The following is a 15,040-nucleotide window of genomic DNA, read 5'->3' on the forward strand; positions in this document are numbered from 1 at the left end:
AATGGAGAATTTGAGCAGGAAAAGGCTGGAATGCCGCTGACTGACACTGGCCATTCTTGTCCTTAATGGAGGAGATCAGGAATTTTTTTGCAAACAAAGGGTTTAGTAGAATTTGCGCCTTTCCAGAACAGAGCTCAGGCTGAGCGCACTTACAGCACAGAGATATCAGATTTAAACAGCATGCAAATGTTTCCCCGCGGTCAAACACATGAATGGGGAACCTTCGTGATAAACGACTCGGAAGATCGCGTCGTTCATGCAAATAACGAGGTGTGCCTGTTTACTTCCAGAAATGTGTTCCAGTGTTTAGTTTTCACAGGGCGGCTTATTGCACAATATGTCGCAGCAAATATCAGTTTTCCGTTCGCGTGGAATTTGGACTGAATTCACCAAAATGCAAGGACGAGTGTGAAGAATGATCGCGTCTGCAGCGAATAACTGCTCGGAGCCGGACTGACATCCATGATAGAATTTCCCTCTAGGCAGAGTCTCATCGCAGGCGACGCACACACACAAAAAAAAAGAGATGCAAAAATGTCACTACCCCATCCTGTGGATAGGCTGTAACTTTCAGTGTGTTGAGAATAACGCTGCAATTTTACAACTATGATTTACTGTGTACTTATATCACATAAAGTCATGATGATAACATGCCCAGATCCAGAGCTATAAAAAAAATATTAATTGCTTAAAAAAAAAAATTAAAGGGCATCTGTCAGTAGGATCAACCCTTCTAAGCCGGCTATATGGGCATGTAGGTCATGGGAAGCTAAAGAAAATGAAACCTTGATATCTGCGATACAATGTCTTATTCTAAAGAAATCCACATTTTTCTTATTATGTAAATGAGCTGTTAAGATCTATGGGCCAGACATAGATCTCCCTGAGAATCTGCCTCCAGGGCTTATTGTAAAAGGAAAGGGGGCGTTACCAGTGTAACACATGGAAATCAGATTGTCAGTCATTTTCCCATTCAATTTTAATAACCTCTGGAGGCAGATTCTTGGGAAGATCTATTTGCAGCCCATAGATCTTAACAGGTCATTTTCATATTATGAAAAATGTGGATTACTTTGGAATAAAAAATTGGATCACATATATCAAGGTTTCATTTTATTCAACTTTCTATGACCTGCATGTCCGTATAGACGGCTAAGGAGGATTGATCCTACAGTTAGATTGCCTTTAAAGGGATTTTCTGCAAAAAAAAGGTAAGGCTAAGTGAATTAAAATACTTGCCAAACCCCTCCTCCTTCAGTGATAATACTTTTATAGCCCATTTCAGCCTTCTTTCCTGCACTAATGACCTCACATACATGTACATGACCGCTGCAGCCAATCCACATGATTCAATCCCCACTGAGTCCTGTGAAATTGTATTTTACACACACATCTCTTGATAACTATCTAATAATATTCTAGAAGAGAAATTTGCTTCATCCTAGATCAATCTTTTCAATATGGGCAACTGTGTATTTTGATATACATCATATACATGCTCCCCTGTGTAGACAGGAGGTCAGACTCTGACTTACTTTGTATGAAATGATGATATTATCACTTATCAAATTGATTCTGTCATCTTTCAGCTCCTTACGCCATCCTATCAAGTTCTATCTTTCTTGATAGGAAGAAACCTATCACAAGCAGGAGGCAGGTAGACAGAATGAATGGATCACACCGGATACAGTGACACTACAGCAGTTCTATGCTCTAACACTGCTGCCATTAGGCAGGACTCAGAGATGAGCAAGTGCAATGTGATGAGAGTCCTCCCCCTCTGTGTACCAATAGGCATTTTGGGAAATGTAATCTGCATTTGGAAATCATATCAGAGGGAATAGTGTAGACAACTCAGAAATGGTATATCAAAAAATTGGAATTCTGCTTTAAATAAACGTCAATTCACAATATCTATATCAGGGTGATTACATTCTCTTTTAGGCCTGTTTCACACAACAGTTTTTGTCCATCAGTCAAAATCTGCCGTTTTGCAAAAAAAACGGATCCGCCATTTTTTTTGACGGATCCGTATTTTTTCCCATTGAGTTGCATTACCGGCGGATCTTGATGGATGGCCATCCGTTGGATCTGTTTTTTTGCGGATCCGCCAAAATTTTTACGTCCGCCGACATGCCCAAACGGAGCAAGTAACGTTTTTTCGGGCGGCAGGATCCGCACTTCTCACTGTGCATGGCTGAAAGACTTCACTCAGCCGGAAATTTAACCCTAAACTCTGTTCTGGCAGCTGGAAAATCTCTCTCTCTCTCTCCGGTGACAAGCGTTGTGGTCAGTTCAGGAACGGATCCGCTATCCGCCATTTTAGCGGATTTTGACTGAACACTAAAACTGATGTGTGAAACAGGCCTTAGCCAAAGGGTTAACATCGGCAGAATTAGACATGTTCTCATTCTCAGGACTGAGGAAATTGAACCTGTATAAAAGACATTCAAAACCCATGCAAATCATGCAAATGCTAAAGCCTTGGTGAATTTGCATTAAGAAATCTTTCCTCCAAATAGATTTTAAACCGTTTTTGGAAACCTGATCTCCTCCACCCATGTCAAGGTTGTGACCGCACTGCGAAAGAATCTAGCTATCAAGAGATGTCATGATACTGCACAATAATAAAGGGACACCTATCAGGATTTACTCCTCGGAGCTGCACCCCTTTGTGCAGAACCTTTATTACGCTATAGTTATTTTGAGGTGTGATATTTCTCTAATGAATGAGCAATTTTTGGCTGTAATTTTAAAGAATGGGACAATATGATTAGGATTTATGCCGAAAAACGCCACTAAGCTTATAGCCAGCATGTTGACAAATTGCTTTGACAGTGCGCTCTCTCTGGCTAAGTGTGCACTGTCAATCAAAGTCAGGTGTACTGCTCAGTATGCACCAAGCTCTTGGCTACATCAAGGGTACAACAAAGCCTCTCATTTGCATATGGAATAAAACAAGTTTTAAAAGTTATTAAAAGCAAAGAAATACATATTTCTTATATTTATAGGGACTAAGTCCCCTATGTAATTGTTTATTTATTTTATTTAGCATTTGGGGGGGTGACAGTGTTTGGACTGGTTTTGGATGTGAATTTTTCCAAGCATCTGCTTCGAAATCCACTTCCAGAAAGTGCAGATTTTCATGCGGATTTTACATCAAGAAAAATGATATTTGTGTAATTCTACTCAATAATGGCTTCCCAAGCTTAATCCATGTTGTTAAATTAATGTTGATACCTAAAAAAAAAATTCAAAGCCCTAATCCTTCCAGATTTCATCAGAGCAGACATCTCTTTGTGCATATGCAAAGTACAGCAAATTCGTCTTTTCCTGTGTATAATGCAAATCGACTTACAAATTCACAGGTAAAATCGCCTTTGACACGTGACAGAAGTCCCCTCCCATGTAACCAACTTAGGTTTATGATGTCACTGAAAGAGGTCCTTCAGGTGGAAAATGCCATAGGAGTTAGGCCCCCAAACCACCAGTCTGTTATCCAGGACAGGTTAACAAGGATATCCTTCTATAACCTGTGTCCAGAAAATGATCTTTGAACATTCTTGTGAAATTATTTTTAAGCGGTTGTGGAAGTAGAGCTACTCATTAGAAGAGCCACAAGGGCCTGTTCCAATCTGTAAGGCGTCCTAGAGGTGGAGCCAATCATCAGAATAGTCACACCACCTTGCCCTTAATCTGTAAGGGGACCTGGAGATAGAAACACACATCAGAAGAGTCACACCAGTCTGTCTCTAATCTGTAAGGTGTCCTGGTGGTGGAGCCACACATCAGAAGAGTCACATCAGCTTGTCCCTAGTCTATAAGGAGTCCTAGAGGTGGAGCCACACATCAGAAGAGTCACACCAGCCTGTCCCTAATCTGTAAGGTGTCCTGGTGGTGGAGCCACAGATCAGAAGAGGCACATCAGTTTGTCCCTAGTCTATAAGGAGTCCTAGCGGTGGAGCCACACATCAGAAGAGTCACACCAGCCTGTCCCTAATCTGTAAGGAGTACTGGTGGTGGAGCCACACATCAGAAGAGGCACATCAGCTTGACCCTAGTCTATAAGGAGTCCTAGAGGTGGAGCCACACATCAGAAGAGTTACACCAGCCTGTCCTTAGTATGTAAGGAATCCTGGTGGTGGAGCCACTCTTCAGAACAGTCACACCGGCCTGCCCCATTCTGTAAGGAGTCCTGGAAGTGGAGCTAATAGTTAGAAGACTCACATCAGCATTTCCCTAATCTGTAATGAGTCCTGGTTGTGGAGTCACACATAAGCAGAGTCACACCAGCCTGTCTCTCGTCTATAAGAAGTTGTAAGGGTGGAGCCACTTATCAGAAGACTGAAACCAGCCTGTCCCTAATCTACTAGGAGTCTTGAAGGAGGAGCCACACATCAGAAGAGTCACATTGACCTGTCCCTGATCTGTAAGAGTCCTGGTGGTGGAGCAACATATCAGAAGAATCTTACCAGCTTGTCCCTAATCTGTAAGGAGTCAAAGTTGTGAAGCTACACATCAGAAGAGTAACACCAGCCTGTCCCAGTCTATAAGGAGTCCTGGTTGTAGAACCACACATCAGAAGAGTTACACCGTCCTGTTCCCGATCTGTAAGGATTCCTAGGGGTGGAATCACATCAACCTCTTAGAAATGGAGCCACATATCACACCGGCCTGTCCCTGATCTATAAGAAGTCCTAAAAGCCCCGTCACACTAAACGACTTACCAGCGATCCCGACACCGATATCAAGGTGTCAGGATCGCTGGTAAGTCGCTATGTGATCGCTGGTGAGCTGTCACACAGACAGCTTCACCAGCGATCAGCACAGCGATGCCGAGCACCCGGCATCGCTGGCCATCGCTGAAAAAAATAGAATCAAAATAAAAAATATAGTTATTCTCACCTTCTGACGTCCCGTTCAGCCATCCTGCCTCTCTCCACGCTCCGGTCCCAGTGATCCTTTGCACGAATGACCGCGAGACTTTGTTATCCCGCGAGACCGTGACATCTCGCGGTCATTCGTGCAAAGGATCACTGGGACCGGAGCGTGGAGAGAGGCAGGATGGCTGAACGTGACGTCGGAAGGTGAGAATAACTATATTTTTTATTTTTTTTATTATTTTTTACACCTGATCGCTGGTCTCCCGCCTGTCACACACAGCGATGCGTGCTGGCCAGCGGGAGACCAGCGACCAAAGAAATGTCCAGAGGTTTCTTCCAGCGATCAGCGATACCGGCAGGAGGGCCGCTCGCTGATCGCTGTCACACACAGCGATCTCGCTGGTGAGATCGCTGTTATGTCACAAAAGTTGTGACTCAGCAGCGATCTCGCTACCGAGATCGCTTAGTGAGACGGGGCCTTAAGGATAAAGTTTCTTATCAGAAGAGTGATACCAGCCTGTCCCTAATCTGTAAGGACTGGAGTTCTAGTGGTGGAGCCATACATCAGAAGAACCGCAGTCTGTACCTAGTTGGAGTCCTTGAGAGGTGAAGCCGCACATCAGAAGAGCCACACCATCCTGTGCCTGATCTATATGAAGTCCTAGGGTTGGAGCTACTCATAAGAAGAATCACACCTGTCCGTCCCTAGTCCGTAAGGTGACCTGGAGGTGTAGTCACAAGTCAGAAGAGAATATAATTGTGGTAAACATAGTATACGTGAAACCAACAATTTAATTAGTTACATGGCAGAGTGATTCATCCAAGTCACATATACATATTGGACTATAATCCAGACAACTGCAGTCTTAATAGAGAAGAAACAAAGGAAGAGGCAAACAGTCAAAAAGTCCCATAAAAATTAGTACTTTATTAATAATTTATATAATAAACAGACATAAGGTACATGGAAAAAGGGAGAGAAAATGGACAGGCGTGTACAATGGCAAGAATAGGCCGAATATACCGCCTACATAGTCCAGGATGTGGACCCTATATAATGATATAGTATAATCAGTATCAAAGTTGCATAGGGAGTCAAAAAACACATGAGTCAGTCACCGCACAATTTATATGAAGCCAATGCGTATTATCATAAGCGGGGACCAACGGGACTCCCTAGTAGGTAAGTAATCAAAGAACAAGTGTTCATAACGAATCCAGCATTTAAAGGGTCTGTAACATTACCTGAAGACAGTGGAGGCGAGCACACAACGGTCTGACCCCGACGCGCGTTTCGGAGCGTACCGCTCCTTCCTCAGGGGACAAAAAACACTTAAAAAATGCTTACAAGAAGCATCCCATTCATTTTAATGAATTCCAAACTTTTTGTGCATATTGATGCATTTTTCCACGAAAAAAACGCATCGCTGTAAAAAACGCAGCATTAATTTCGCGGAAAAATCCGCATTTCTAACTATTTTCTATGAGACTGAGGACGCCCCGGAAAAAAACACATAAAAAACGCGCGTTTTTTGCATTAAAAACGTGCGTTTTCTGGGAAGGAGTCCGGTTTTCAGTCAGGAATTTTCAGCATACGTGAGTACATAGCCTAAGCCTCCTCTAGAGATATTCGGCACATGCACAGCGTGCAGATGAGGCTGGCACTAGTGCCCACTTATCAATAGTCCCAATTATGTCAGGACAATCCTGGAAATTCCAAACACTAAGATGGAGGAGTTTATGCAAATCATGGAAGTTTTGGGGATTGTTCCAGGGTCAGGACTCATATGTCCTGATTTGGGGTATTGAAATGTTGGTAAGTATGTCAGATAATGCTAGGAGTAGCTTGAAATGATGTAGCTGATTCTGGGACATTAATCCAACCAAAGTGACTCCTCCCCCATGACTCCTGACTAATCATTTCAATACAGCTTTGAAATTTTTTTTTCTAGGGTGTGCCATACCAGAATATATACTGCTCAAAGAAATAAAGGGAACACAAACAGCCTGTTGCAAATGGAATAGTGAGTGGTCCCTTTATTTTTTATAAGGGCATCATTGTGAACCTGTCACCATCCTGTCTAACACCCTGTGCAGGTTCCCTTTAAGTAACCAACTAGAGTTTGTAATATATAAACTGTGTAACATAGCAAAAGCTTCTTTTTAGGATATCTCATGGTCTCAGATGTTTCACATCAGAATCTGCAAACTCCAGTAATTCTGCATCAACTGCAAAGAAATGGCGCTGCTTGTTACTTATTACATTGGTGTTACTGCCACCTAATGGACACATCCATAAACAGTACATTGTCATTTTAGATCAAGATTTACATAAAATTATTATACTGTGCAGCTCAACATATAATGAATATATTGTGCCCCCTACATATACAATGAATATATTATGCTCCCAGAATACTAAATTAATATATCATGCCCCTGAAGATAAAGTAAATATACTGTACCCCCGGAATATAAAATTAATACCACGTACCCCATGAATAATAATATACTATGTACCCCGATTATAAAATGAACATACTGTGCACCCAGAGTACACAATTAATTCACCATGCCCCTGAATATAAAGTTAATACACTGTGCCCCCTGAATATATAATATACTGTGTATCACCTGAATGTAAAATGAATATCTTGCTGCAGCCAGTTGTAACACACAGGGCAAAGTGGGAGGCTCCTGCTGCAGCCAGTTGTCAACCACAGGACAGAGGGGGAGGCTCGTGCTGCAGCTAGTTGTCAACCACAGGACAGAGGGGGGACTCCTGCTGCAGCTAGTTCTAACACACAGGACAGAGGGGGGAAGCTCCTGCTGCAGCCAGTTGTAACACACAGGACAGAGGGGGGAGGCTCCTGCTGCAGCCAGTTGTCAACCACAGGACAGGGGGGGGCGAAACTTCAGAGTGGGCCCTAACCATGTATCCTTGATTACAACCATGGTGACACACCCTAAGAGTGGATGTAGGAGAACCTCAGCAGATGACTGCGCTGTTACTGAAACAAAATCTCCATAGAAAGGCAAACATCGATATTACCGCCATATGGTGACAGCGGTAGATACCAGCCCTGCAGAACATGTAAGACTACAGCACAGTTATAGATGGTGACGTGCTTTTTGATGGAATCGTTCACTTTTCCCGTCTTTTCCATCTGGCCCAGACCGACATGACAACTTCTTCCAGCCAGGACTCGTCTGCAGAGATTACAGCAAATACACATTTCACGTCTCATATTTTCAGCACTTTCCCCAATGGGACTATTCCCAACCTGCACAAACCCCTCATCCTGCTTATACCACAATACTGAGCCGCTGCTGACATATGTGTCCCTATTACTGCACTTATTGTGTGGTACTGTAAGCAGGTTGCGGGATGCAGTGACGCAAGAGAGGCAGAGCAAGGGTTAACAGTTTTAATTTAACAGAGGATGCTTCACGCAGGGAGATAAACAGTTAAATGAGAGTTAAACAGTTGGAGAGCAGGCAATAGGTAGAGTTAATGAGCAATAAACAAGATAACGGCAGTTCCTTAAATCACTTATCAAACGCTTGCCAGTCTTCTGCTGAAGCTTGTAGGGCGGCGGCGTCGACAACGGCCGGCGCAGTGCTGTTCCAGTGGGGTTCTGTAAACAACTGTCCGTCTTCTGGGGGCAACGGTCGGTCTCCAGTACCTTCCGCTGAGACCCTAGTCCATAAGTTGGCGTGGCCAGGATGAGCAAGGCCGCTGCACTTGCAGGGTCCAGCGGGAGGTGATCAGCAGCAATGGGACATGGAGGCTGCAGAAGTTCGTCTGCTATCCAGCTCTTTCTAGGCAGCCCATGTGCTGTACTCTCAGCCACGGGGCACGCAGTACCTCTCAGTCACGCAGAGACAGGGCACCCAACACCTCAGTCTCTGACTGTCACCCGGGTGATGGCGGGAGCAGACTGACGCTGCGCGGGCACTCGGGGGACGGAGCACACTCCTCAGCCTGCTGCACGGTGCCTGTCCGCGCCAAAAACTAACTGCTGCCGCGAACGCTTTTTCTTGTGTACGCTCCCTGCTTCCAGGTCAGGGGTTCTGTCCAGGCCCTTATGCCTTCCCCCGGACAATAGAGGACGCAGCCTCAGCAGTTGCGGACCCGGCGTGGTACAAGTGCCCTCAGTCCGGTGCTTCTCGAGCATCCGCCAGGGCAGGGATATACTTGGTACCAGGCCGCTTCTTAAAGGGGCAGAGTCACGGCAGCGGTGACCCAGTCCGTGGCCCTGGGCATCCAATAAAAGGGGAATAGTGAAAAAGGGAAAAATAAAGTGTTTGCAATAAAGTGTTCATGACGCCATCTGTGGTTTCTGGTCAGAGGTGACCAGCGCTGCAGGGCAGATCCTCTGGGACTGATGGTAATGCAGCTGAGTTGGTACAGCTCTCCACAGGCAGAGCTTTGTCCCAGGGAGGTTGTGATAGAAAAGAGGTTGTATTTGATGATGATAGATGTAACAGAGTTTGGTAGGTGACACAGGAATAATTAGAGGACACAACAGAGTGCAGTTTCCTTTACCTTTTACTGAGCTGTGCAGGTACAGTCCGGGGCTCAGGTAACAGATGGTTCTGGAGTTGGTCAGCCTGTAAGCAATTTGGGAATCTCCTTATTCAGGTGGGTTGAGAGGCCTCCTTTCTAGCACTATTCTCTGAGGTACTTGCTGCTGTAAACGCTATTCAAGTTCCTCTCTCTGTCTGCTACTTAGGTAGAACTCCTCTCGCATGACAGGCAACTGTAGCCTGCTTCAGGGTAGGCTCCTATCTGGCGTCTCCGGCTCACACGTGCGGCTGTGTCATCGAGTATCAGTTGGCGACAGAGGATCACATGTACTACCACACATTTGGAATGGTACTGCTACTCATTTCTGGCTATTACCATTGTTTGTCTTTATGTTTTATTGTTGTTTTTATATGCACATAGTTGTGATAATGTTTACTGCATTTCAAGGTTTGCCATTTACAGAATAGGGAAAGCGTAGTGCTCCCTTTAGACACTAAAGGGGGCACTCTAGTATAGAGCTCTTAGTAGGATAGGGTTAAGTGTAGGAGGGGCTGCCAGGAGTTAAGGTTAGATTAGAAGGAAGTTAGTTCAGGGGCCAGGGTGCCCGAAGTGTCCACATGGGCTATAGGCGCAGGATAGCTTGGCAGCCACGCAACATTAAGAAGCTACAGTCCAAGTTTATCCATGGTTATTGGGCATGAGTTTAGTGGACCAGAAGCAGTAGAGAGGAAGTGGCAACTCATAGCCTGGTCAGACACTATTAGGGCGGGAGTCGGACGGAGTGATGAACAGAAAGATGCTGGAGCTTCACAGGGAGCGGTACAGACAGGTCGGATGCTTTTCCAGAGGTAACCAAACCAGGTGGTGGATGATTTTAAGCCTGGGGCGAAACAGGCAGAAGGAATTGTCATCATGGCGAGGTTAGGCCAGGAAGAAGCTGGGAAGCAGTCTAAGACGGTCCAGTCCGGTCACGTGCCGTATAGAAGTGTCAGCAAAGTAGGGAAAACTGAGGAAGCAAGTAAAGACAAGTTTGTAATCTATGATACGCCAACTGTGGATATATTGTGTGAAGTTATCAGTAAAGAAACCGTTCAAGATATCATGGACTGTGTCTTAGTTTCTGAGAGTCACATCGGAGAGGGGCTATCACCGCTTGGGAAGTACCCAAAGGGACCCGAACCTGGTGACGCAGGTACGCCGAACAGTGGATTGCAATTTTCTGTGAGGGAAGGCCGGGACACTGATGCTTTAGTGTCTCTGGCCACGACTATAGTCCTGGCCGACCCTTAAACTTGGCGTAATCGGCAGGATGCGACTACTTCACAATGCGGAGAACCCATGAAGAAAAGAGCTGATGATGATGTGTGTGCGACTGCTGTGCCCCTGAAAAATGACCGGAAAAAGGAACAAATGGTTGCTGTATCTGGAGGAAACTTTATGGACATGGGCAAAACACTGGATTTGACTACTAAAGATTCTGTGACAACACCGGACTTGACTACTGAGTTGGACTTGGTTTATTTGATGAAGAAGTCTGACACCATTACTGTGACCAAGATGGTGGCTATGGAAATGGCAGGAGACGGCGAAGAAGTAGACAACAAGAACCGCGTCCTTCGTGGGCGTTGCAACCGTGCCCTGGCGCCAAAACCTGCCTGTCGGTATGCCCCGGTCCGCCCCTGGTGGGTGCGGATGAAGAAGAGCCTCTCTCCACTGACTAACAACAAATGGGTGGAGTGGCCAGAGGTGGTCCCACCTGGAAACGAGTGGGAACTGAAGGGATGAGCCATGTATGACCCAGTATATCGATACCTGTTGGAGAAGGGGGACGAAATGGAGAAGCGGGAACTGGAATGTCGGTGGAGAGCGGAACTTTCCCCAGGCGGAGTCTGAGTTTTTCCAGCCACCGGAGCCGTCATGGAAGGGCCTTGAGTTTCCTTTTCAGCAGTCAGAACTAAGTTGCCAGGAGTCGAGAAGTAGAGGACCGGAAGTAAAGAACGCCCAAGAGGGATTCATGCCGGAAAGAAGGAGCGATACGGTGCTGTGCCTCTGGGAGCCAGATCGCTCGGCCGCCAGTGCTGAAGAAGATAACAACTGCAGAACCAGGGTGTGCAGGATGCTATACAAGGAGGTCGTGAGTACACCCCGGCTCCGGCTCCGCAGGGCTTGACCAGTCCCTTCCCCGTGCGAAACGGAAAGTGGTCCACTAGGCTTGATGCTCAGTCACTGGGTACGGGGGACCGAAACCAAGGAGATACTAGGGTAAAGGTGGACATTCCCTGTTCCGCTCAAACGTGGTTTAGTGGACCAGAAGCAGTAGAGAGGATGTGCCAACTCATAGCCTGGGTGGACACTCTTAGGGTGGGAGTCAGACAGAGTGAGGAACAGAAAGATGCTGGAGCTTCACAGGGAGCAGTACAGATGTGTCGGATGCTTTTCCAGAGGCAACCAAACCAGGTGGCGGGTGATTTCAAGTCTGGGGCGAAACAGGCAGAAGGAATTGTCATCATGGCAAGGTTAGGCTGGGAAGCAATCTAACGCTGTCCAGTCTGGACACATGCTGTATAGAAGCGTCATCAAAGTAGGGAAAGCTGAGGAAGAAAGTAAAGAAGAATGTGTAATCTGTGATGCGCCAACTGTGGATATATTGTGTGAAGTTATCAGTAAAAAAACGTTCACGTTAACATGGACTCAGAAAGGGGACATTGCCGCTTGGGAAGTGCCCAGGGGGATCCAAACCTGGAGACACAGGTACGCCGAACAGTGGATTGCAATTTTCTGTGAGGGAAGGCCGGGACACTGATGCTTTAGTGTCTCTGACCACGACTATAGTCCTGGCTGACCCTTACACTGGCACCACCCATCCCCAGCTCACGGGCCCCATAGCGGCAGAGCAGGGAGATCGTGCCTCCCTGCTCTGCTGCACTGTTTATCTGTATCGGTGTTCTACGCATGCCGATACAGTTAGAAGCATAGCTCTGAGTGGGCACACTCTGCCCCCTCTCCACGGTAGCTACGTTACTGTGCTGCGTCCAGTTGTCACACACAGGGCAGGGTGGGAAGGCTCCTGCTGCAGCCAGTTATCACACACAGGACAGAAGGGGGAGGCTCCTGCTGCAGCCAGTTATCACACACAGGACAGAAGGGGGAGGCTCCTGCTGCAGCCAGTTATCACACACAGGACAGAAGGGGGAGGCTCCTGCTGCAGCCAGTTATCACACACAGGACAGAAGGGGGAGGCTCCTGCTGCAGCCAGGTATCACACACAGGACAGAAGGGGGAGGCTCCTGCTGCAGCCAGTTGTCACACACAGGACAGAGGGGGAGGCTCGTGCTGCAGCCAGTTGTCACACACAAGACTGAGGGGGAAGGCTTCTGCTGTAGCCAGTTGTCACACACAGGACAGAAGGGGGGAGGTCACAGTGATGGTCATTAAAAGATATTAACATGACTACACCTATTCTCACTGTGAGTCACAATATGATCACATAGAAAGAAGGAGACAGCACTAGGATATTTTTTATATTTTTGTGCATTTTTATTGTCTTTTTTTTAGAGGGTATCTGTCACCAGGTTTTTGTTGCCTTATTTGAGAGAAGCATAAAGTAGTGACAGAAACTCTGACTCCATCACTGGGTCACTTTATTTTTTGCTTACAGTATGCATCATGACTCATTTTAGTGTTTTTTCCTTTGTTTCCTGGCCTGTCAGTCTTTTTCTCCTTTCTTCCTGACTTGTTCCTAGCCCAACTGTCATAGCAAGCCCTAAGTACTCTCCTCCTGACATAACGGCTTCCCTCCATCCTTTCCTTTCTCTGTGACCTGGCTGACATCTTCCTCGCAGAGGGGGCAGGGGTATGGCTCTCAATACCCCTTCTGGACCTCAAGCCCAACACTGTCCCAGCGTCCAGATGAACCTCAGAATGTGTCCTCATACTGAGCTGATAACTAACGTACACATCGGGTATCCAAGGCACGTGCGTCCCTTAGATACCCGATGTGTACGTTAGTTACCAGCTCCCTGCATCAGCGAGCTGGTAACTAACGTACACATCGGGTATCTAAGGGACGCCCATCCCTTGGATACCCGATGTGTACGTTAGTTACCAGCAGATCGCTGGTCTCCCGCCTGTCACATGCAGTGATGCGTGCTGGCCAGTGGGAGACCAGTGACCAAAGAAAAGTCCAGAGGTTTCCCAGGGCGATCAGCGATACCGGCAGGGGGGCCGGTCGCTGATCGCTGTCACACACAGCGAACTTGCTGGTGAGATCGCCGTTGTGTCACAAAACTTGTGACTCAGCAGTGATCTCGCTAGCAAGATCGCTATGTGTGACGGGGCCTTTAGGCATAGTCTATAGGAGAACCCAACAGAATACTGGCCATAGGGATAAAATACAACATTACTTTTATCACACACATGTAAACATTAATACATAAAACTACGAACAAAACCATAACAACCCCCTGTTGCCATGACGTCTTCATCATCCTAGCCTCCCCACACATGCTCCCACGGCAAAACATAGTCGTCCACGACCATTTTATCACACAAGATAATGAAACTGTAAAACAACAAAGTTCAAACCCTCTTTTATCTCCTGCGAATTATGTTCACATCTGCTCAAACTTGACCGGGCACAAGGAGGAACGGCCCGACTGGAGGGTCTCAGTTGCTTTGATGAGGTAACGACTCCACAGCATTTAGTCTCTCCGGCTCTATCGGAATTCGGTACACTAGTCTGGGTGATTGAGCTCACCTTCTTAGGTGACTTAGGTACCTTGGTCACTTGGAACATCGGCTGTGTGGGTGGGGGCCACTGTTGGTGTCTGTAGTCCCGCTCAAAGTCTGCTTCCTCCTTCCACCGAGTGACCTCTTCAGCGGTAGAGGGGAGCATAACACCCACCACATACCACACTTTCCTGAACCAAATCTTGCAGATGTTAACCTTCTCACCTAGATAGAGACTAAATAGGGGATACGGTATGGTGTCCCTTTTAACCACTGCCGTATACTTCATCCCCAGTCCCCTGCTCTTTAATGAAACTGAAATCTTTAATATGATTAAAGTCCACTACTCACCTCTCTGTACACTGCTCCTCAATTTGGGTCCGCTTAGGCCTCGACAGCCACACCTGGGCCAGAGTGTTGGCCTGCATTCTTTCTTCTACCACATTAGGGAGCTCCAACAACCAGCGGAAGCCAGAGGAGGCTTGCCTCTGCAGGATCAAGGGGTCCCAGCATCCACTGTCGAATGTCAAAGACTTCGGGTGCAGCTGGCGGTAGCAGGGCCGCCATCAGGGCATTACTGTCCTGACTGGCGTATGGGGCCCTAGCGGCAGGATTCTGTCGGAGCAGTAACTGAACCTTCATCCGAGACGCAGGTTCAGTTAAACTCTATTGCCGTGCGGGCCCGCACGGCCATAGTTAAAAGCCGACAGCCAATCGGAGGCTGGCAGCTGACGTCATTGCGCACGTCGCCGGTGTATGACGTCATTGTCATTCACTGGTGATGCGCGCTTGGACTGCATGGAGGGAGCCTAGCTGCAGGAGCATGGCCAGATAAGGAGAAACCTTTTTTTTTATTTTTATTGAAAGCGGCATGGTGGCAGGATGGGAGACACGGGGC

The 15,040-nt window shown here is 46.8% G+C and overlaps 1 protein-coding gene across 1 annotated transcript in view; it reads right to left on the reverse strand.

Moving 5' to 3' along the window:
* The window catches only part of LOC141085469 (achaete-scute homolog 1-like), a 65,332-nt gene extending 50,542 nt beyond the window's left edge, over positions 1 to 14,790 (reverse strand). Inside the window, exon 1 of the transcript XR_012231312.1 lies at positions 14,494 to 14,790. The gene's annotated coding sequence lies outside the window, so the exon portion shown is untranslated. The remainder of the gene's footprint in view (positions 1 to 14,493) is intronic.
* Positions 14,791 to 15,040: the final 250 nt, after the last annotated feature.

This window comes from Dendrobates tinctorius, unplaced genomic scaffold (genome assembly GCF_039654945.1).
Source record: "Dendrobates tinctorius isolate UK_male_01 unplaced genomic scaffold, ASM3965494v1 ptg000028l, whole genome shotgun sequence".
In the NCBI taxonomy this organism is placed as follows: domain Eukaryota; kingdom Metazoa; phylum Chordata; class Amphibia; order Anura; family Dendrobatidae; genus Dendrobates; species Dendrobates tinctorius.